Source organism: Pinus tabuliformis, chromosome 2_2 (assembly GCF_031772625.1).
Source record: "Pinus tabuliformis cultivar Carrire ecotype Pingquan chromosome 2_2, CPIR1, whole genome shotgun sequence".
Lineage (NCBI taxonomy): Eukaryota > Viridiplantae > Streptophyta > Pinopsida > Pinales > Pinaceae > Pinus > Pinus tabuliformis.
Genome location: NC_142300.1, coordinates 1,216,043,656 through 1,216,065,523, shown reverse-complemented (window position 1 = coordinate 1,216,065,523; position 21,868 = coordinate 1,216,043,656).

Here is a 21,868-nt window from a genome sequence, read left to right as displayed (position 1 = left end):
TAAATATTCTTATTTCATTCATACAAACCATAAGAGATGAATACTATCTAGGGATCATGTCTCTAGAATTTCAATATCTTTATAAAGATCTTCACTCTATTGATCAAACAAGGTTCTTTATAGTAAATACTTTGAACCTCTCCCTTTTTTAGATTTTAAGATAGGCTAAAACAAGTTCAACTATATTGTATTTGATTTGAGTATAGAAAACTTGAATACTTTGAGAGAATCTTCTCTTGAGTTTGCATTCTCAAACTTGAGGTAGATACACTTGTAATTGTTGGCCAAAAGTGTTGGAAGAATTCTTGTTATTAATGTCAAAGGGAACACTAGTTCAATAAGACAATTACATAATATTAAAGAGCATTTCAAGCTCTTTCTAATAAGTACTTACTTTCCCCTTAACTCCTCTTAGTTTATAAGAGTTTGAATTTTTAAGTCAAGAAATTCATATTTGTCTCCAATGCAAGTTGGCCCACATAAGTTAGTCTTGCCCAACAAATAGGTCAGTTCAACATAGGTTCAAACATATATAAATAGAAGCCACATATATTTCATTTCATTCATCCATCTACACATTAAAGTCAAAAACTAATTCAGATATGAGGCAAGAAAGCAAGAGATTCACAACTTGTGAACCAAGGAGGTGATCAAGGGAGCAAGACAAGGGTTTTCGTTTTGGATTTTTGGTGATATATTTCTATGTTTTTTCTAGGATTCATTTGGGAAAAAAATTTGGCTCCTATTGGGAGAAAACTTCAGTCAAATTTGGATCATATTCGACCCTCCTTATAAGCATACTGCATCCTTTTGTTGGAGTGGTACTTTGTTTGAGCAGACACTTAAAGCCTGCAATGACCTTGGAGCAAACATATTCGAACCTGAATTTCAGCCTATTATATCAAACATATAGATTGGATTTGAGGCCAAACAAACCTCAAACCTGTGAGAAATTTGCGGCCTTAAGGAGAAGAATTCTCAACCTTGTCCCAGACCTGTGGGAGCAGTAGGCTCGACCCTGTGGGAGCATCATGCATCGAACCTGTGGGAACAAACCTTGGCCCTATGAAGCAGTAGATATTTCGCCTGGTTGGGAGTTTTACTTAGACCCTCTCTTGAACAAACCTTGGGATTCTTTTAGAATATACTTTGGCCTCACCTTGGAGCAGTTTTTAGCCTATTTTGAGAGAAAAATTGGGTTGGAATAGAGCAAAATTGGAGCAAACTTAAGACCATTATTGGAGCTCCCTCTTGCATATTTTGTTTTTGAAGCAACCTATTTTGCATTCTTTGGAACAGAGTTGAAGACCTTGAAGCCATCATTGGAGTAGTTGTTGAAGATTTTTTTTGTGTACTTGAGGCATTATTAAAGACACTTTTGGAGCACAATTGAAGATATCCTTGGAGCATTGTTGGAACATCGTTGAGGCCATTGTGGAAGAAAGTATTATTTTTGTTAAGTTTTGAAGTTGATCACATTGGAGCTTGGATTTCTTGAGAGGATTGGATTCCTCAAGTAGACTAAGTTGGAGCTTGGAATTTTGGAGAGGATTGGAATCCTCAATTTGTCCAAGTTGGAGCTTGGATTTGAAAAAGCCAAAGATTTTGTTGTACTTGTTCGAACTTGAAATTGTTGTAAAAGATAATGGCAGAAGTGTCCTCAGACACGTAATTTTATTAATCAGAAAAAAAACAATTACATAATTGATTTTGCAAGAGTTTACACCCGAACAACACAAACACTCTTGCAATGACCTATTTATAAGCTCCATGTCCTAACTACCTCTAATTATGGATCACTTATTGAATAACAAGTGTCCATTTACAATAAATGTTATAAAAACCAACTAGCTAACAAATCTCCTAAAATAGAGCCTAAGATACGACACATTTGGAGAGTCATATCTAGTTACAACAATATGCTAATTCTAAAAGTCTCCATTAAATAATTAAACATTCTAGAATAATAATTATTAATTTAATATCTTAAATTAATAATTATTTTATTCTAATTTTATAACCTATGATAAAATTGTATTTTTGGATCATCTAACATTCCCCCCTATGATCCAAAGATACATTACAACAGATTCCAAGTTCATCCCTGAACTTATTAAATTTTATTCTGCCAAGCGGTTTCGTGAAAATGTCGGAAATCTGATCTTCGGAAGGACAATAAACTGGCTTGAGGACATCTTTGGCAATGAGAGATCTGATATGATGATATTTGGTGTCCACATGCTTTGTCTTTGAATGAAAAACTGGGTTCTTGGCAAGTTTGATGGCTGACTGGCTGTCAATGAATAATGATGTAGCTTCTGTCTGAGAAATGCCCAAGTCCTGCAAAATTCGGCGCAACCAAACAATTTCACATGTTGCTTCCCATGCTGAAATGTACTCTGCTTCTGCTGAAGAAGTGGCCACTGTAGCTTGTTTCTTACAACTCCAAGATACTGCGGCTGACCCCATGTTCATTAAATAACCTGATGTTGATGCTCGATCATCAATACTCCCAGCAAAGTCGGCATCAGAATATCCACCAAGTACAAAATTTTTAGTCTTTGTGTAAAGAAGACCAAAATCTTTTGTTCCTTGGATATATCGAAGAACTCTTTTGGCGGCATTCCAATGGATGTCTCGTGGTTCCTGCATAAAACGTGAAAGAATACTGACTGCATAAGATAGATCAGGACGAGTATTTGTCAAATAAATCAGGCTGCCAATCAACTGTCTGTAAGTTGTACTGTCCACCTTTTCCCCCCCTTCAAATTTTGAAAGTTTCAAGTTTTGCTCCATGGGGGTAAGAACGGGCTTGCAATCCTGCATGCCAAATCGCTGAAGAACCTCTGCTGCATACTTACTTTGAGAAATGAAAATATGATGTGGACGTTGGAAGACTTCAACTCCAAGATAGTAGTGAAGTAAACCCAAATCTGTCATCTTAAAACCTGCTTGTAACTCCTTTTTCACCTGTGCAATATGATCATCATGGTTGCCAATAATGATCAAATCATCTACATACATAACAAGAATTACCAGATATTTTCCCTGTTGTCTCACATACAAAGTATCATCAGATTCACTTCGTTGAAAACCAACTTTCTTAAGGTAGTCATCCATTTTTGCATACCAAGCTCGGGGAGCTTGTTTTAATCCATATAAAGCCTTGATCAATTTGCAGACTTTATGTTCTTGTCCTTCAACTTCAAATCCTGGTGGTTGGGTCATATATACTTCCTCTTGTAAATCCCCGTTGAGAAAAGCACTTTTCACATCCGTTTGATGAACTTCCATCCTTTTTGAGCAGCCAATGCAAGTGTTAATCAGATGGTGTTCCATTTCGCTGTTGGAGCAAAAGTTTCTTCATAATCAATGCCTTCCTGCTGCGCAAAACCCTTTGCGACAAGTCGTGCTTTATACTTTTCAAGTTCTCCCTTCTGATTATACTTAATTCTGTAAACCCATTTGCATCCTATGGGTTTAACATTTTCTCGACAATCAACAAGTTTCCAAGTGTTGTTATCAATTACTGCTTGATATTCTTCAACCATAGCCTGTTGCCATTCTTTATGTTTTACTGCTTCTTTGTATGTGGAAGGTTCAATAAAATCATTTGCTATCAAGGCAAAATTGCCTTCACTTCTATGTGCCCTTCTGGTGCCTGTTTTATTCTGTTCATCAGGCTTTACATCTTTCAAAAGTTGAACTGCCCATTTCGGAAGTTGGTGCTCACTTGTTTGCGCTTCTGTAAAGTCTCCATCATTGTAAAGAGGATTAATATAGACTGATGTTCGTCGTTCAGGTGAAGAATGTGGAGAATCATTGTCAGAAGAACTGCTACTGCTTGGAGATGCGGATGAACTGCTAGAAGACCCAGATGATGTTGTTGATGTAGATGGACTGGATGACTCATCTTCAGAGGAAGGAAAATCAAGTTCATACCAATTTGGTGAAGTTGGTTGACTTTGCATTTTTCCATTTCTTTTACTTCCTTTAGTTTCTAACTTGTGAAGAAGATTTTCAATTTCTTCAGCACTCTTACTCTCAGTTTCATCAAAAATGACATCCTTGCTCACAATGAATTTCCCATTGGTCAAAAGACGATACCCTTTCTTCTCATCAGAATAGCCAATCATTATGCATTTTAAACTTCTTGAGTCAAGCTTAGTTCGTTTTTCTTTCGGAACTAAGGCATAACACACTGACCCAAAAACTCTAAGATGTTTAACTCGAGGTTTGAAACCAAACCAAGCTTCATAAGGTGTGATTCCGTCTAAAGAAGCAGTTGGAGATCTGTTTCTTAAGTAGACAGTTGTATGTATTGCTTCCGCCCAATATGTTGGACTTAACCTTTTGAAAGTTAACATGGATCTCGCCATGCCTAACAAAGTGCGATTCATTCTTTCGACTACTCCATTTTGCTGTGGAGTGTAAACATTAGTAAGATGTCGTCTTATGCCATTTTCACTGCAATAAGTCTTGAATTCATTTGAAGTGAATTCTCCCCCATTATCTGTCCTGAGAGTACCTATCTTTTCTTTGACTTCATTTTCTGGCGAAAAATTTTAAACTTATCAAATGCTTCTGAGTTGTTCTTCAAAAAGTAAACCCAAGTCATTCTGCTGAAATCATCGATGAATAGTAGGAAATATTTGCATCCACCAAAGGAAGTTTGTAGTGGTCCACAAACATCACTGTGAACTACCTGTAGCCGCCTGTTTGCACGCCATGAACTTGTTGGAAAACTTTCTCGATTTTGTTTGCCATAAATGCAAGCTTCACATTTTGCATTTTTCCTTTTGAAAGTGGGAAGTCCTTTAACCATTCCTTGTTTCTGCAATTGAGAAAGACTCTCAAAATTCAAATGTCCATATCTTACATGCCATAGTCTTATAGGTGAAATACCTGTAGTCACTGCCCCTGCAAAATCAGAATGCCTTGGAATAACTGTCCCTTTCATCCGTAACAGTTTTCCATCTTCATAACCTGTCATGACTGTTTTCAAGTTTTGTTTCACTGAATTAATCTTCACTAAACCATATTCCATAATCACCTGATGTCCTGCTTGTCGAATCGTGACTAAAGAGAGCAAATTTTTCTTAAAACTGGGTACATACCATACATTGGAAATCATTTTTTCTCCAATGCCAGGGAGAAAAACTTTTACTACTCCTTTTCCATAAGGAGTATGTTTTGTATCATCAGCAAGAAAGATGGAATTAAGCTGGCAATCTTGAAAATTCCAGAAAAAATCACGTCGACAAGTCATGTGCTGAGTGGCCCCGGAATCCAAGATCCAGGCATCTTCATAGTCACTTCTAAGATGGGATGAAAGTTGTGATGCTGGTGAGGAAGTAAAAACATATTCTGAGTTATCATCATCTTGATCATTTGCAAATTGCGTTGAATGCAACTGAAACTTGGGAATTTTATTAAGTGAAGTTCGACAATCTTCAGCATAATGGCCAACTTTGTTACATCTTCGACACACAATTTGACTTAAGTCTCTTCCTCTTCTTGAAGATTGTCCTTTGCCTCTGCTTTGACTTCTATTTTGAGATTTTCCTCTACCTTGATTATTATATCCTTGTCCTTGAAAATTGCCTCTTCCTTGGTTGTTTCCTCTGCCTTGAAAATTATTTCTTCCTCCTCTGTTAAAATTGTTTCCTCTGCTTTGGCTTCGACCTCGATTATGTGCTGCTTGATTTTGATTCCATCTGCCTCTGCCTCGAGAACTGTCTGCTGATGACTTACTAGTGCTGGCCTCTATGAGAAAAACATCTTCACCAACTTTCTTCTTCTTCCCAAAAGTTTTGTCATGTTGAGTTAACATTTCACAGAGTTCATCAAACTTTAGTTTCTCTAATTTCCCAGTTACTTGTAGAGTCTCCAAAAAATGCGTGTAGGAAGAAGGAAGTCCAACAATTACAATTGTGACCATAAAGCTATCATCAATTGCGGGAAAACCAGCATTAATAATTTCTTGCCTAATATTCTTAAGTCTTGAGATATATTCAAGAACATCACTGCCTTCAGTTAATTTTTGTTGCAACAATTTTAATTGTAGATCGACTTTCTTTGATTCAGGCTAAGTATCAAAGAGGTCTTTAAAAGTTTTCAAAGCAGACCATGCATCTGTAGCATTTTCTATATGGACATACATTTCATCATTCACAGAAGATTTAATAAGAGCTAAGGCTTTAGCATTCTTGATTTCCCATTTTGCTAGTGCAGCCGCATCTGTGGGTTTATTTGGCTTAACATCTCCATCACATATTCCCTGCCATAATTCATTGTAAATGAGTGTGCTTTCGATGAGACGATGCCATGTTTTAAAAGATTTGGTGCCTTCAAGTTTGTCGGAATCAGAAAACAAATTAATCAACTTAGACATTGTAGTGTTGAAGCGTCGCACCAAGAATCAGAACAGAAATGACAAGATAGTCAACACAACACACCACGCAAAAAAAACGATCTATTGGGGCTTGGCCTTGACCCTCGAATAGTCGTCAAAACATGAGAAAATTGACTGAGCTTTGCACTTGGCTCTAGTCAATTTCTCAAATTTTTACAAGGCAACTTTCAAAATTTGATTTTTACAATGGTGCTTTTGCACAATCTAGTAAAAAATTACCCCCCCTCAAAGTAAAATTACTTTGAGTTACAATACCACACTTATCTCTCCGAAAACAAATGACAAAAAAAAAAATCTCCTTATTACTCCAAAAATTACAAATGACCTTAGTCCTCCACAAATATTACAAATCCTTATTACTCCAGAAAAAACATTACATAAAAAAAATATATACCTTATCTCTCCAAATTACAAAATTAAAAAAAAAAAATATTCCTTATCTCTCCAGCAAAGACTTTTCACTTTTCAGATTCACCTTTAAGCTTACACAAACACTGTCAAATGTTGGATTTTTTTACTTGTCCTTCAGGCTAGATCTTGACTGGCTGATGCTGGCTAGCGGGCTCTTACGCTGGCTGGCTGTTGTGCTGGCTGGCTCTCACGTTGTCAGAATTGGTAAATTATGATGGGATATGCCGTTTCAAAGCAGAATGAAATTCCTCCGCGATACTGAAATACGAAAACTTTCTCCTTTTGCAATCCTGATATCCAATCACGTTGGCACAACTGGTCGTAGGCAAAAACAGGAGAGACTGTAGATCTATACTTTCCAAATGTAAACAAATTGACTACATGGACCCCAGATTTGAGATCCACTAGCACTGGCTGAGAAGAACCATCACTAACATTGTTGATCCTCCCTAGCTCCAGATTGATCTGCCCGAGTCTCTCTAGATTGGAGGGACAAAGGTGTCGTGACCGGTGTGAAAGATCAATGCGATTGCGGGAGTTGTTGGGCTTTCACCGTAATTGGAGTAGTAGAGAGCATCAACGAAATCGTGACTGGCAATCTTGTTTCCCTTTCCGAGCAACAACTTATTGATTGTACCACTGATAACAATGGTTGCAGCGGGGGAACTGCAATTAATTTTGGTGTATGCAGCTCAACAAATCCTTCAGAGATTAGAACCTATCTGAAAAGCATTGAAACATAAGACTGAACACGAAAGATCCCCTGATTAGCAGGTGTGCGTAAGTCAAGAACTCTGTGATTCAGTCGAGTGTCCTGACCCACTCTCACAACATGTTCTTTGGTCTGCTCTACTTTCTCAAAATCCTTTTCACTGCGAGAAACATCTTCAAGATTGATGGGTTCAAGTATGTGGATAATAACGGTGATGCCCTCGTACAAGCGGTGGCTAATCAACTAGTCATTGTGGGAATTGATGGCGGTGATGATAATTTCTGGAATTACGATGGCGGCGTGCTGTCAGGGAGTGTAGCATTTGCAGGGCGCAGCTAGCACTGATAATCATGGAACATGCAGTAAAAGAAATCTAATAATAATACACAAATTGATTTGCAGATTAAAATTTTAAAATCAATAAGATTTTTTTTTTTTTGAACACAAAACTGGACAATTTCATACCAGTCATTTTCTGATCAATTCAATGGAGTTGAGTTTTCCATGATCTGATAGAGCTGGAATCTCCTCTTCAAATCAACTACAGCATTACTGAAGCTCTGATACCACAATAATGGCAGAAGTTTCCTCAGACACGTAATTTTATTAATCAGAAAAAAAACAATTACATAATTGATTTTGCATGAGTTTACACCCGAACAACACAAACACTCTTGCAATGAGCTATTTATAAGCTCCATGTCCTAACTACCTCTAATTATGGATCGCTTATTAAATAACAAGTGTCCATTTACAATAAATGCTATAAAAACCAACTAGCTAGCAAATCTCCTAAAATAGAGCCTAAGATACGACACATTTGGAGAGTCATATCTAGTTACAACAATATGCTAATTCTAAAAGTCTCCATTAAATAATTAAACATTCTAGAATAATAATTATTAATTTAATATCTTAAATTAATAATTATTTTATTCTAATTTTATAACCTATGATAAAATTGTATTTTTGGATCATCTAACAAAAGAGGATTGGAGTCCTCACTATTTTTTATTAATAAAATTATTTTTGTTCTATCTCTTTTTTTTGGTTTATTTTGTTCAACCACCCCCCCGCCAATATTTCGAACAATTGGTTTAAGAGATATCTTCTTCAAAGAACATCCTAACAGTTAGAAGGAGGATTTTTTTAATCACAATGGCCAATAAGGATGCTATGGTCCCCAAATTCGATGGAACAAATTTTACCTTTTGGAAAGTTAGAATGTTCTATTTAATGTCTCTTGGAGTCAAAGTTTGTTAATCTATCATAGATGGATACAAGATCCCATCTCATCTTCCAACATATCTTGACAAGAAGAAAGCATATGTGGCAAATGCAAAGGCTTTTAATTTTATAGCTAGCGGTCTGTCAGATTCAAAATTCACTGAAGTGATGAATATTAAAACAACTAAAGAGATGTGGGACAAGCTCATTATCATTTATGGAGGAGATGAAAAAGTCAAGAAAGAAAATCTCCAAGACTTTAGAAGGAAATTTGAAAGTCTCAAAATGAATGAAGAATAATACATTGTTTCTTACTTTCTTCGGGTAGATGAAGTAAAACTCTCTCAAAGGACTAGGTGAAGACATCAAGGAGAATACACTTAATTGTACAAAAAGTTTTGAGATCACTTTCAGACTGCTTTGATTCCAGAGTCAGTGCCATAAAGAATTGAAATATTTGGACAACTTGTAAATGGATGAGCTTCATGGAAATATTATTGCATATGAAATGAGAACAAGAAGTTGAACTCACAAATAAGTTGCTTTCAAGGCATCAAAAACATCAAGGAAGGGAAATAGTTATGAATAAAACAATGATGATTTTGATACTGAAACAAAATTGGCGCAATATGTCAAGAATTTGAATAAAGGATCCAAACTCAAAGGTAAGTACCTCTCATTTGTTTTAAATGTGGAAAAATAGGACATTATGCAACAAAGTGTCCTTTCAAGGATGATAGTGATGATGAAGATGAACCTAAAGCAAGGAAATTCAAAAATAAAGGTTCAAATAATAACTTCTCCAAACAAGACAATGATGATTTTGATGAGGATGAACCTAAGAATAAAACATTCAAGAAGAGAGGCTCAAAGAAAAGAAATTTCTTCTCCAAGCAAGATAGTGATGATTATGATGAAGATGATGATTATGTGGGAAGTAGAGAAGTATTATGCATGTCCCTCATAGATGACACAGATAAACCTAAAGAAGAAGAAGAAGAAGGAAATGTGGATGAATTATTTATTGTTAAAATTTGCAACTATGGCCAAACTCCATGTGGGTCATATTATTTATGGAAGCTGATATTTTTATTGGATCCCTCTCATTGAGAGGTGTAGGATTTATCTAAAGATCATCCGATTCCGATAAATATTTATGAAGTTATGAATTTATTTATGTTATGGACAAATTGTTAAGTCGTCCAGCAACTTATGTAGGCTCAGAAGCCCAACAGTCATGTCTATTCAACCTCTACATTTTAGTATAAATAGAAGAGGACTTCAAGTCATTTCTACACACACTTGGATCTCCTCCTCTCTCTACTTGTCTTTGGGTTTTAGTAGGAGGAGAGATCCTAAGGAAAAGCCGTAAAAGCCAGAAAAGCCAGAAAATTCGGAAATACCGGAAAATCCGGAAGGAACTGTCGGAACTGCTTGAAAAGCTAGAAAAGCCGGAACTGCCAGAAAAGACGGAATATCCAGAAAATCTGGAATAGCCAGAAAAGCTGAAAAAGCTGGAACTGCTGAAAAAGCTAAAAAAGCTGGAAAAGCCAGAACTGCCAGAAAATCCGAAACTGTCGGAAAAACCGAAATTGCCGAAAAATTTGGAACTGCCGAAAAATCCGGAAACGTTGGAAAAGTCAAAAAAGCTGGAAATTCTGGAACTGTCGGAACTGCCGGAAAAGCCGGAAAATTCGGAACTACCGGGAACTGCCGAAACAGCCAGAGCATCTATCTTCGAAGGAAGGCAACATGATGTATAAGATCATGGGCAGCATAATAAGCAGCATGATGATATGATCATGGGCAGTATAATGATGCATGATGATATGAGCATGGGCAGCATAATGATGAATGAGATCATGAGCATGGGCAGCTTGATGATGAATAAGACCATGGAAGATGCAGCATGATGAGCAGCATGATTAGAGCAGCTCAGTCATCAAGGTTCAACACATATGACAGTAAAGCAAGGTGTCACACGGTAATGTGCAACAAATAAATGAGATGCAACACTATGATAGGTGAATGAGTCACCTTAGAGAATCAGTTGAAGCAATATGTCTTCAAATGATCTCATGACAATATCAAAAGTCAAAGTGATTGACTTCTATTGTAAATGTACTATCTCTCTCACTTTCTCCGCTAAACTTTGAAGAACATAAAAGAAGAATTGATCAAGGGTTTCCCACATTGTGGGGTTTGTCCCTGGCTAGCGCCACATCTTGTGTCCTCTTGTCTTGGCTTGTCTTTTGCGATTTATATTTATGTTCTATATGCAGTTTACTTTATGCTGATGTGATTTCTAATATGGAAAAGGAATTGAAATAAATTGCTCTAGCTGGTATCAGAGCTGAGGTGAAGACAATGCCCAAGAAAGAGTGAAAGAGCAATCACCAAAGACAATAGGGACAAGACAAAAGGATCAGTGAGTTCCACATCTCTCTTCTAAGTTCGCTAAGGGTGAAGTGGAAGCAAAGAATATTATCAGAATGGCACAGCGAAAGATCACTTCATTGGGAAGTTCAGATCTAAGGGTGGAAGGAAAGGCAGATGCCTTGGTTGCAATATGTTTGGCCATCATGCAAAGGAGTGTCCGAATAGCAGAGACACATCTCTTGATGAAGATAACTATCATTCCAGGGACATCTTCAATGATTAAAGGAATGATAAGTAATGCAGGTCATCAAGGAAATGGTCAACTCTTCAAAGAAAGCAAGGAACCCCAGAATCTCTTTTATGTACCTGATCACAAGAAGAACCTGGTGTCCATCTCGGAAATGGAAGTTTAAGGTTTCAGGGTGGCACTCATCGATGGAAAGGTACATGTTTGAAAATAGATTTTTCAAAGATGTTTTAGAGTTTAGGGTTGTATCAAGTCCACTGGGGACCATGTCCATTGACTCAACACCGAAGGTCTGTGAGTCAGATGGTGACCAAGATGCCTGAATTCAAAAAGAGCATGAAGGTACATGTCTGAGATGTACCAAAGGAAAATCTTACAAGGGGACCATTCCCCTCATGTAGCAGGTCCACAGGTTTGGAACAACCTGTGGAGTTTGAGATTCATGAACAGGAATCTCATGTATACAGGTGGAAGAAAGCCCTCTATGGCTTGAAGAAAAACACCTCGGGCATAGTATGAGAGGATTGATAGCTATTTGATGAAGTTGAGATTCACTAGGAGTGAAACAGATCCAAACCATTACCCGAAGGTTGTGGATGATAGACCTCTCATACTGGAACCTCATAAGGATGACCTATTTCTGACAGGTGTAGACCCTCTCATTTGCAGAAGTAAGAGGGAGTTGGATTCCGAATGCGGAATGATAAACTGTAAGCCTATGACTACCTCAAGGATATTAACTTTCAAAAGTTATAGGGTAGTAATGTCGACCATATTTGGGAAATGCCTCTGAGTTTCATAAACTCAATCACGTTGATGTTCTTGGTGAACTTCCGTCCGGAAATATGTTTTGCAGTTAGCATGGTGAGCTCATATTTGGTTGAGCCTCACTGGATTGGTGCCAAGAATCCTCTGAGATATCTTTGGGGCAAAATCTCTCATGGATTGAGATACAATGCCGGAAATATGAAAACTGCATGATTATTTGAATGCTGACTAGGCAAGCAGTGTGGAGGATCACTAGAGCACTTCTCAGTGTTGGTTCTCTTTAGATTCTACTTCGATATCATGGATGAGGAGGAAGCAGAAATCGGCTGTTATAAGTATTGTCGAGACCGGATACATAACTATGAGTATGACCTCGTATGAAGTTTCCTGGTTGTGGAAACTCTTCAGTGAGTACACATGATGAATACCACTATGATTCTCTATGACAACTAGAGGTGGGATTCGATTATTGAGGAATCCCATATTCAATGATTGCTCCAGCAGATAGACATCAGATACTGCCTTATCTGGGATATGGTAAAATCGATGAGCAAGGAGGCTCCATCGCACTAAGATGATGTACAGGTCGGTACACTTTGTCAGAGCCTCGGGGGAAAGATCAAATTTGTGATTTTCCCGAACGACTTGGAGTCATCGAAAGACCCTTGTAAAAGGGTCCTGCATGTTGCATACATTGAGCTCTAGGAGCTCTGGGGGTTTTCGATTCTTACTGGAGCAACATACGACCACAGGGTGACTCACCCTCCCCTGGTGGTGCGCACTAGGACAGGATGATTCACTCTCCTATGGACAGGATGATTCGCTCTCCTGTGGACAAGATGATTCACTCTCTTGTGGGACAAGATGATTCGCCCTCTTGTGGTATAAGATGATTCACTCTCCTGTGGATAGGATGATTCGCTCTCCTGTGAACAAGATGATTCGCTCTCTTGTGGGACAAGATGATTCTCTCTCTTGTGGGACAGGATGATTCGCTCTCCTGTGTAGCAAGATGATTAATTCTCCTGTGAGGCCTGGATGATGTCTTCTTCATGATGATTGTGTAGCAGGATGATTAATTATCCTGTGAGGTTTGGATGATGTGTTCTCCATGACCATTGTGTAGCAGGATGATTAGTTATCCTATGAGGTCTGGATGATGTGTTCTCCATGACAATTGTGTAGCAGGATGATTAGTTCTCCTGTGAGGCCTGGATGATGTGTTCTCCATGGCGATTGTGTATCAGGATGATTAGTTCTCCTGTGAGGATAGGATTGATTAAGTTTTCCTATCGAGGAATCCTACCCATGCAGTCCGGGACACATGGGAAGTACCTCTCATCTGATCAATGAGCAGGGAAATGAGGATAGGGACCATAGTAGTAGTGATGGACGCATCGTTGTATCTACCGTACTCCCTATGCTAGGATGAACTTCATTGATCTGGGATCAATGATACTGGTCTGGGATCAATGGTAAGAGTTGTACCCACTATGACACTGAATTCGGGTCGGTTGAGGACTGGTCTGGGACCAATAGTACATACTTTGAGACTGACTTCGAGTCAGTAGAGTACTAGTCTGGGACCAGTGGTAGGAGTTGTACCCACTATGACATTGACTTCGGGTCGGTTGAGGACTGGTCTGGGACCAGTGGTACATACTCTGAGACTGACTTCAAGTCAGTAGAGTACTGGTCTGGGACCAGTGGTAGGAGTTGTACCTACTATGACACTGACTTCGGGTCGGTTGAGGACTGGTTTGGGACCAGTGATACACAATCTGAGACGAACTTCGGGTCAATGGAGAATGGTATGACACATTCTCGATCAATTATTCTTCTTCATGGTTCAGCAGATCTAAGTTAAGTAGAGCTGAGCAGAGCCAGCAGAGCTGAGAAGAGCCAACACAGCAGAGCAGAGCCAGCAGAGCTAAGCAAAGCTAGTAGAGCTGAGCAGAGCAGTGTAGGGCACTGATGGCAGAGATAGTATAGTTGGACATATGGATTAGCAGATGGAGTTCTCCCTAGTTGAGAGGGAGTGTTAAAATTGGAAACTAGGGCCAAACTCCATGTGGGTCATATTATTTATGGCAGCTAATATTTTTATTGGATCCCTCTCATTTAGAGGTTTAGGATTGATCTAAAGATCATCCGATTCCGATAAGTATTTATGAAGTTATGAATTTATTTATGTTATGGACAAATTGTTAAGTCGGCCAGCAACTTATGTAGGCTCAGAAACCCAACAGTCATGTCTATTCAACCTCTACATTTTAGTATAAATAGAAGAGGACTTCAAGTAATTTCTACACACACTTGGATCTCTTCCTCTCTCTACTTGTCTTTTGGTTTTAGTAGGAGGAGAGATCCTAAGGAAAAACCGAAAAAGCCGGGAAAGCTAGAAAAGCCGGAAAATCCAAAAAAGCCGGAAGGAACTGCCGGAAAAGCCAGAAGAGCTGGAACTGACGGAAAAGCCGGAATAGCTGGAAAAGCCGAAAAAGCTGGAACTGCTGGAAAATCCAGAAAAGCTAGAAAAGCCTGAACTTCCGGAAAAGTTGGAACTGCCGGGAAAGCCGGAAACGCCGGAAAATCCGGAAAAGCCAGAAAAGTCGGAAAAGCCAGAAATGCCGGAAATGTCGGAACTGTCAGAACTGTCGAAAAAGCCAAAACTGCTGGAAAAGCCGGAACTACCAGGAACTGCTAAAACAGCTGGAGTATCTGTCTCCGAAGGAAGGCAGCATGATGTATGAGATCATGGGCAGCGTAATAAGCAGCATGATGATATGAGCATGGGCAGCATAATGATGAATGAGATCATGAGCATGGGCAGCTTGATGATGAATAAGACCATGGAAGATGCAGCATGATGAGTAGCATGAAGATGAGAGCAGCTCAGTCATCAAGATTCAACACATGTGACAATACAACAAGGTGTCACACGGTAATGTGCAACAAATAGACGAGATGCAACACTATGATAGGTGAATGAGTCACCTTAGAGAATCAGTTGAAGCAATATGTCTTCAACTGATCTCATGACGATATCAAAAGTCAAAGTGATTGACTTCTATTGTAAATGTACTATCTCTCTCACTTTCTCTGCTGAACTTTGAAGAACATAAAGAAGAATTGATCAAGGGTTTCCCCACATTGTGGGGTTTGTCCTTGGCTAGCGCCACATCTTGTGTCCTCTTGTCTTGGCTTGTCTTCTACAATTTATATTTATGTTCTATCTGCAGTTTACTTTATGCTGATGTGATTGCTAATGTGGAAAAGAAATTGAAATAAATTGCTCTAGCATAGAACATACCTAAAATTAACATTTATTAATTTCATTGAAGAGAATGAAAAACTAAGGAAAAATAATGGAAAAATATCACAAGAAATCATCTTTGTCAAAGCCGAAAAAGAAGAAGCAAAGAGGATAGAAAAATTATTGAACAACAAGATAAAGGAAAAGGAAGATACATTTGGGAATTAGAAGTTTAAGTTGTCTCTCTAAAATCATAATTGGATAATATCAAAAAATTATTGAGAAGTTCTCAAACCCTAGATATCATCCTCAACCCTCAAAGACCACAACTTGACAAATCAATACTTGGTTATACAAGTGAATCATGTAATTCAAGGGAGAGCACTAATGGCCATCATGAAAGAAGTTATGTTGATGCTCTTATAATCATCTAAGAAGTGAGAATTAGTTCTATCCAAATGAAACACCAAAAGGACATCCTCACAATAATCCAAGGAATGAGAAGTTATCTTATCCAAAAAAGAATGTCACATCAAGCCAAGCTTATACCAACAAGTCTCAAATTATTTTCCTTGGTCACTATTAATTTTGGTCATCAGGATAAGAATTGCAAGGATTATGGAGGTAGTAAGGTTGACTCAAGAAAATATAGGACGAATTACCAAAATAATATTATTGATTCAAGGAGACAAAACCAGATAAGGACTTACAATTAAGTTTCTCCTCTTTCAAAGTATAGTCTAGAATGCTCCAAATGCAATAATTCAGGTCATGAAGCACAAAATTTTCCACTAGAATCAAGAGAAAATGTATGGAGAAGGAAGACTAGAGAATCCACCCCTGAAAAGTGTGGCCTATCTTTGTGTGCAAAAAATGAGGAAAACAAATGTTTTGTGGATAGTGGATTTTCTAGGCACATGATTGGTGACAAAAATAAATTCATCTCGCTAAACAAGGACATAAATGTGACTTTTGAAAGTGGATCTGCTAAAATTGTTGGAAAGGGCACAATGAGTCTACGGTAAAGGAAAAGCACAAAATGCACTATTTGTTGAAGGACTCAAGCACAATCTTCTAAGTGTTAACCAAATATGTGACCAAGGACATGGTAGCATATTTTGTGCGAAGGATTGTGAAATAATAAAGTATTATTTAGGAAAACTTGTGGGAAAAGGAGTAAGAACAACGGACAATGTATAAATTCTCAGCAATATACAAGAAAGATGTCACTTCAGTAAAAAATATGAAAGTTGGCTATGGCACAAGCGAGTAGGACATCTAAACTTTGATAATTTGGTGAATATTATCAAAACTTACGCAGTGAGAGATATTCCCATAATTTCAAAACCTGAAAATGATATTTGTGCACCATTCCAACATGGAAATCAAACAAGTACCAACTTCAAGATAAAGGAATGCTCAACATCAAAACCTATAGAAATCATTCATGCATATCTATGAGAGCCAATCAAAACTCTAGATCTATAAGGAGAAAGGTACTTTATATTATTTATAGATGATGATACTAGAATGATGTGGGTATTTTTCATAAGATTTAAGTCATAAGCACTAGAATATTGTAAAACATTCAAAGAAGTAGTTGAAACTGAAAGTGAGTCAAAGATCATTTTTTTAAGGACAGATAGAGGTGGATAATTTACCTCAGGTGATTCAATGAATTCGATGAAAAACATGGAATCAAGAGGGAATATTTGTTGCTAAGACTCCTCAACAAAATGGAGTGGTTGAAAGAAAGAACAGATCCATACAAGAAATTCCAAGAACAATATTATTATTAGTGGATTTACAACCTAAATGTTGGAGAGAAGTAGTTGGGGCAACAGTATATACTATGAACAAGGCACAACTCCAGGCGAATAGTGATAAAAACCCATATGAATTACGGAAAGGGATATCTCCTTCAATGTATTATTTTAGAATATTTGGAATTGAGTTTTTTATGAATATCAATGATGATTCACCAAGAAAGTTCGATTCTCAGGTTGATGAAGGAATATTTCTTGGATACTATACAAGAAGCAAGGCCTACAAATGTTAAAACAATCAGTTGTGAAAGATAATTGAAAGTATTGATGTAAATATTGATGAGGCTTTTCCTAAAAAAGAAGTTGAAATCAATGGAGAAGATCCTATCCTTGGAGATCCATAAGAAGATGTTGCAAAAGAAGGAAAAGAGTTAGAAAATCAAAAGGAACCATCTCAAAGAGTCAGAAAAACATCATCCAGAAGATCAAGTTATTGGTGATCTAGATGGTGGAATACAAACTCGAAGAAAGATGACAAATACACCAAAAAGGAATGATATTTCCTTACTATCCACAACAAAACCAAAAACATTCACTCAAGTGAGTAAGGATCCTCACTGGATAAAAGCAATGGAAGAAGAAATTTGTCAAATTGACAAGAATGGAACATGGGATATAGTACCTCGTCCAAAGGATAATAATTCCATAAGAACCAACTGGATGTATAAGAATAAAATGAATGAAGATGAACAAATCAACAAAAATAAGGCAATGTTTGTGTGCAAGGGTTACTCTCAAATTTAAGGAATTGGATTTGAAGAAACCTTCACTCGTGTTTACTCGTTAGAAGCTATAAGGATGTTTTTTGAATTTGCTTGTTCTAAAGGCTTCTAAATTTATCAAGGTGACCTAAAGGAAGAAGTATACATGGAAGAATGAGAAGGATTTGACTTAGCGAAAGGAAAATATTTTGTTTGTAAATTGAAGAAGGCCTTGTATGGATTAAAACAAGCTCTAAGAGCCTAGTACACTAGACTTGATCACTATATTCAACAGCAAGGATCCAAGAAAGGAGTTGCATGAAATAATATTTACATGAAAATGGACAAGGACAATCTGCTAATCACATGGTATACGTAGATGATCTGATCTTTGGGAGAAACAATGACGAAATGTGTCACAAATTTTCCCAAAACATGTTAAAAGAATTCAAAATGTCAATGATTGGTGAGTTGTCTTACTTTCTTGGACTTCAAGTCACTCAAAACATAGCAAGTGTGTTCATATCACAAGAAAAATATCTCAAGGATATGCTTAAGCAATATGGTATGGAATAATGTGCTATTGTTAGCACACCTATGATTAGAGGTTGCAATCTAAGTAAGGATGATGAATCTCCTATGGTGGATCTACTCTTTACAAATCAATGATTGGGGGACTTTTATATTCAACAACTTCACGACAAGATATCATGTAAGTAGTAGGAATGGTGGCAAGATTCCAATCATCCCCTAAGGAATATCATATGCTAGTTGAGAAGAGAATACTCAGATACCTGATAAGCACTCTTGATTGTGTAATATGGTATCCTAAGAGCATAAATCTTACCCTGACGACATATGATGATGCAGACTGGGTAAGAAGTGTTGATGATAGAAAAATTACTAGTGGGAATGAATTCTTCTTGGGAGATTGTCTTGTATCTTGGCTTAGTAAGAAACACTATTCTATATCTCTCTGCACAGTTGAAGCTGATTACATAGCAACATCAATTATTGTACACAAATCCTATGGATGAAGGAAGCCTTGAAGGATGTCAATATAGAAACAAATCATCCCATCACCATATAATGTGAAAATACCAATGTAATCAGCCTCTTAAAGAATCTAGTAGTGCATTCAAAGACAAAACATATGCCAATCAAGTATCACTTCCTTCGAGAATAGGTTGAAGAGAGGAACATCAAAATGGAGTGCGTCAACACTAAGGAAAAATTTGTAGATATTTTCACAAAACCCCTACCTCGAGAAGCATTTGAACATCTTCATAAAAAGATGGGGGTCATCTCTCTTGCATGCCATTATAGCATCCCTTTGTTATTGATGTCAAAGGGAGAGAATATGACAAGGAGAGTATCATGATGACAAGGGAAGAAACATGATGATAGGGGGAGTAACATATGAGGATAATATTCCTAATGATGATCAGAGTAGGATATGAAGACATTGTTGCCATCAATATTTCAAACAAAAATAATTTTAACTTTGACAAATATTACTGAGAGAAAAAATACATACCTTGCAATGTAAGCAAACTTCAGTAGACTGAAAGACACCTTCGCTGACATTGACATTAACTGAAGCAATTTCAAACTACTCTCTTGATATTCTTTAGTCTTGGTATCTTTTCTCAACCTTAATACAACAATCACGAGACCTTTTTCGTACCTCTACCTTTATCCTTTTGACTAAGACAACTAACTTTGAATTGTTGAATTTATTTCCTAAACAATAATCCTTCTTTTGGAATGGACAACTTCCTTTTGTACTTCAAAGATAGGAGGAACATGTCGGCCTTTTGAGATCCTTTACAAGACTGAGGCAACTGAAGATTCTTGAACCTCCTATAACCATATTCGACCTCCTGAGACAATAAGATATATTAGCTCCTGTAACGGATATGAGGCTCAAATAGGGGTTTAGTCTGAGGTTTGAAACTCTTCAACATAAATTTTAGGAGTTCAGCCTTCTAACAAATGAAAGAGCCACAATTTTCTTCCAGTAATCAACAAGATGAAACATTAACCTTAAACTAGGGTTTTGACCCTTTATTAGAGAATTAGATTCTTATGGATCATACTAGGGCTTCTTGCAGACTAGGATAAAAAATCAATCCCTGGAGATGATTTCTTTTTCAAGGTTATTCTTCCACCATAACTTTCATACCATGTTGATTTAAGGGCATCCTCTAAACTAATAATTACTTCTTATAATTTCCATTAGGTTAATCTTTTTCTTGTGATTTTTTCCATCATAAAACAATTGCACATAGTGTTAGGGAAAATATTGAGAGGGTGGGGGGGGGGGGTGAATCAGTATTTTTAATTCACTTTAAATTTCAATTTCGCATTTAGAATTTTGTACGCTATTTTATTCAGACAGCTCACGTGTGTACGTGCCTTCAGTGAAATAAAACAACGTATATCCAGATTACTTAATTTTCATAGCTTCCATAAGATGTTTAACTTAATAATTGCATTAATATTTCATTAACCATTTAGTATGCAACAAAGAACAGATAAATCACAACACATAAACAAAACATCAATGTCAGACTAGGCAGTAACTCATCAAAGCAAAAATTGATTCGTATGCTTATTCATTCAGGTTGGTCTTCATTATATACATGAGGGAGAGACTGTTCACTTCATCTCCCGATGACTGTTCACATTACTTATTTATTTATTTACATTTTCCGCACCCAATCCTAATGATTAGGTGTCAACATTCCCCCCCTTAATCTGAAGGGATGTTGGTGAGTCCAAGCATCATTCTGAATTGTTCAAGTTTTTCTCTTCCAAGCGCTTTCGTGAAGATGCCTGCAATTTGCTCATTAGTGGAACAATGATGGAGATGGATTGTTTTGGCCTCAACATGATGTCGAATCAGATGATATTTAGTATTGATGTGCTTCGTTCGATCATGGAAATTTGGGTTCTTGGCCAACTTTATTGCAGAGGTATTTTCAATCATGAGTGGAGTTGATTGTACTTGTTTTACCTGCAAATCATCACGAATTTTCCTGAGCCACACAATTTCTTTTGTTGCTTCAGCTTCTGCCACGTATTCTACTTCGCTTGTGGAATCTGTTGGAACTGATTGTTTGCGTGATCTCTAGGAGACAGCTCCTAATTCAAGACTCATAGCATATCCTGAAGTAGATACCCCAGTTTCTTTGTCTCCATCGAAGTCTGAATCAGAGTATCCAATCAAGCTGAAGCCGTCCACCTATGTATACTTGATTCCAAGGTCTTGAGTTCCCTTCAAGTACCTTAGAACTATTTTTGCAGCAGACCAATGTCCTTCACAAGGCTTTTGCATAAACCTGGAGAGGATTCCAACAGTAAACGAAATGTCTGGTCTGGTAGTAGTTAGGTAATTGAGACTTCCTACAAGTTGTCTGTACTTTTTTGCATCCTCAAATTCTTTTCCTTCAATAGATGTGAGCTTTAAGTTTTGTTCCATTGGAGTAGTAAGAGGATTGCATTCTGTCATGCCAAACCTGTTCAACAGATCTCGAATGTATTTCTTTTGAGAAAGAAATATGGACTTCGAATGTTGGGTTACTTCAATACCAAGATAGTAATGAACATAGCCCAAATCAGTCATTTCAAAGCTTTTTCCCAATTCCTTCTTTATGAATGTAGCTTTCATTGTTCCCTGTCATTAAAATATCATCTATATATACCACAAGATATACAACTGTTTTGCCAACTTTCTTGACAAATAAAGTTACATCATCAAGATCATAATGGTTGAAATTGAGTTTCAGAAGATGCTCAGTTAGTTTTTCATACCAGGCTCACGGTGCTTGTTTAAGGCCATACAAGGACTTCACCAGTTTGCATACTTTATGTTCATGTCATTTTACAGAAAATCCTTCAGGATGGGACATAAAAACATTCTCTTT